We start from the raw sequence: 3,017 nt of genomic DNA on the forward strand, positions 1-3,017 counted from the left end.
ATAAATTCATTCTTCCATTGAGAATTTAGAAGAAAAAAATGGGATCTACCTTTCAATAATTTGACTAAAATTTTAACATATCTGATATAAATTTTGAGGAACAAAGAATTCACCATAATTTTTTTCCTTCGACATGTTCACTAATTAGAGTTTTATAATTCTGATTTTTGGATTAATAAGACATAAAATAATAAGTATTCGTAAGATGATTATGTCCGCATGCAAAACACCTAGTTTAACATTATTATAAACTAGATAGTTGGCCTTTCCAACTACATGAGCGTGAAATTTTAATAAAGAAATTTCGTTAATTTAAAAGAGATTAAGAGATTTTGCTCAAGAAAAAAAAAGAGATTAAGAGGTTTTGTTATTTTAAAATATGAGTAACACTATGAAAACAATAAAAAAATTAAAAAAAAAACTTTTACCAAAAAAAAACAACAAAATAAAATACTCAACTAACAAGCGAGGGTGGTCGGAGCTGTTTTCTTCATATATGCCGTCGTTGAATTACGTTCATGTGGGCGGGGTGATGTAATTCAGTATTGTTTTTTAGTTTTCTTTTGAAACTTTTAATAATTTCTATAAGTTTACAAAAAAAATAAATAAAAATAATGTTTACATTGTTATGTATTTTTATAGAAGCAACAATAAGTTAGTTCTTCTATCAAAGGCTTGCATCATAGTTGAACGGGAACCAAACATTAGCGAACCTTAGGTTTCGTTTGCATCATAAGTTGAGCATGAACCAAACATAAATTGTCTAAAACTGACTACATTTCCAATTAGGCATACTACGTTAAACCAGTGACGATGCAAACTTCATGTATAATGAAACGATTCAGATAAAAACATAAACAAATTTAACTGAACATAGCACAGGTTTTGTCTTATACTGACGATGTTAGCAAACTTACAACCACACGAGATGGCATTTAGGATTTAACTAAATTACGAAAGATCTAAAACAAAGTTTTTATGCTGTGCATCAAACAGTGACAGACACACACTTCACCATGACAAACCGCCCATCCTCAAGGACAACATCACAGGACAACACCTTACCCCAAATCTCTCCTCCACCTTGGCGCCATTCCAAAGCAATCTCTGCACATCAAATGACCTCATTGCCCTCACGTTTTTTAGGGAAAAAGAGAGCCAACCTCTTCTCCCCACACTTCACCACTTTGGACCACATCGGTCACCTCCACAGCCAAAAACTCCTCCAAACCGTTGACAGCACTCCAACGGCTCTGCTTCGGATCAAACGCCTTCTCCCCAGAACGATCGTGAAAGTAGAGGACATCATCAATCACACACGCACCCTCCCACCGCTCCTTAGAGTTCAACACTTCGTTCATCAACTCTCACTTGTTTTCCTCTGGTTCGTAAACAAAAACCATCAATGTCTTCCTCCACGCTTCCTACGACGACCCATCTTCATGGGCGCAACGACAAAAGGAATCACCGATCAGGTACACCTTCCCGTCAACGACGTTAGCTACTTTTCTAAGCATGCGTTGAGGCATGTCGGAGATTGGCTGCAGCGTGTGAGAGGCGCAGTCGACGCTGAGGGCTTCGAGATCGTTGAACACGTATGTCTTGGAACCCACCGGGACAAAGCTTGCGTGGGGAGACATGGTAGGAAGCGACCCGACGATGACCAAGCGGTTTCTGCAGTTGAGTTTCCGGTGGAGAATGTGGAAACGGGAGTCACCCGTGTGGCGGTTTCAGAGGAGAGCGTAGACACGGTGCTGGGTGATTCCCAGCTGAGACCGCCTCTTGTAGAGCTTAGGGGAAGCAATGAGTTTCCTGAAAGTCTTGGAGACGAGGGAGAGAGTTGGGTAATGGCTACTTGGTACGCGAGCTAGGATATCAACGGTTACGTCGCCTGGAAGCGACGGAATCAGACGAGATTGCAAACAACCTAAAAACCAAACAAGCAATGACAGACTCGATTTCACGCAGAGGGAACACATTAGAAATAAATTATACTTATTCGAGGTCCTAAGCCGTATAAGAGAAGTTCGGGAAAAGACCCTCACCCACCTTAGCCAATATTGGAAATGGATCAGGAAATACCCAAAACGAATATGTCTCTCGGTCTAGGCATTATATTAGCATGAATTATTGATATAATTCACACCTAAAGTTCCATGTTTCTTCCTGCGCATGGCATGTCACGTCACGATTAAAGTTAATTATATGCCGGTTGCTTGTAGCTCAAGTAGGAAGGAAGAACACTTAGCTACACGGCTTTTAGATAACAAGTGATGATGGTGGTTGGTGCCAGGTGGTGGTGAGACGATGGATCCAGTTCCATGTGCCTTCTCTCCCTTTCGGCTCGGTCACGTTTTTAATTTATATTAAGGAACTGGTACGTACGAGATGACTACACCCGAAAACCGATGGAGACTTAATGAGACTTGCGATGACTCCGGTGACAAGGACGTGCCCCTCCGATGACCCGCGGCCCATGGTGGCACATAACGGTGGTTGACAGTTACGGCTGTGGCTCCGGCTAACGACAGCGGCATGGATGGTGTCGTTGGAATGGTGATGCGGTATGACGGCAATGGTTCTGGTTCCGTAAAGAACGACGAGTGGTGGTGGTGAAAATAAATCTCCAAACCAACACAGTATGGAGGAGAGAAATCAATAATGAAGGAGAGGATCATGGCTCATCTCTCGTTCACTGTGTTGTGATGTTGACGGCCAAATGATGAAGAGGATACATGTACGTATATGTAACACGATTAGGTTTAAGGAAAGGTGGATGAGTGGTGTTTTAGTAATCTATATTCTATATTATTAAAAGTGAAGTACATTTCAGAGTTGTTTGGGTATATGAATAGTAGGATTAATAAAAACTGTTTTGTTTGGATGCATAGATATAGTTAATACTTTAGATTTTAATTTAAAAATTCGACATGCTTTTTAAAAACGTGAACAAAACAAAATAAGGCATATATTTAATACTTTAGATTTTAACTTAAAATAGGATTAATAAAAACGGC

The 3,017-nt window shown here is 40.0% G+C and overlaps 1 pseudogene; it reads right to left on the reverse strand.

Moving 5' to 3' along the window:
• Positions 1 to 543: 543 nt before the first annotated feature.
• On the reverse strand, positions 544 to 2,701 carry LOC106359036 (annotated as a pseudogene).
• Positions 2,702 to 3,017: the final 316 nt, after the last annotated feature.

The sequence above is a fragment of the Brassica napus genome, chromosome C3, assembly GCF_020379485.1.
Source record: "Brassica napus cultivar Da-Ae chromosome C3, Da-Ae, whole genome shotgun sequence".
Lineage (NCBI taxonomy): Eukaryota > Viridiplantae > Streptophyta > Magnoliopsida > Brassicales > Brassicaceae > Brassica > Brassica napus.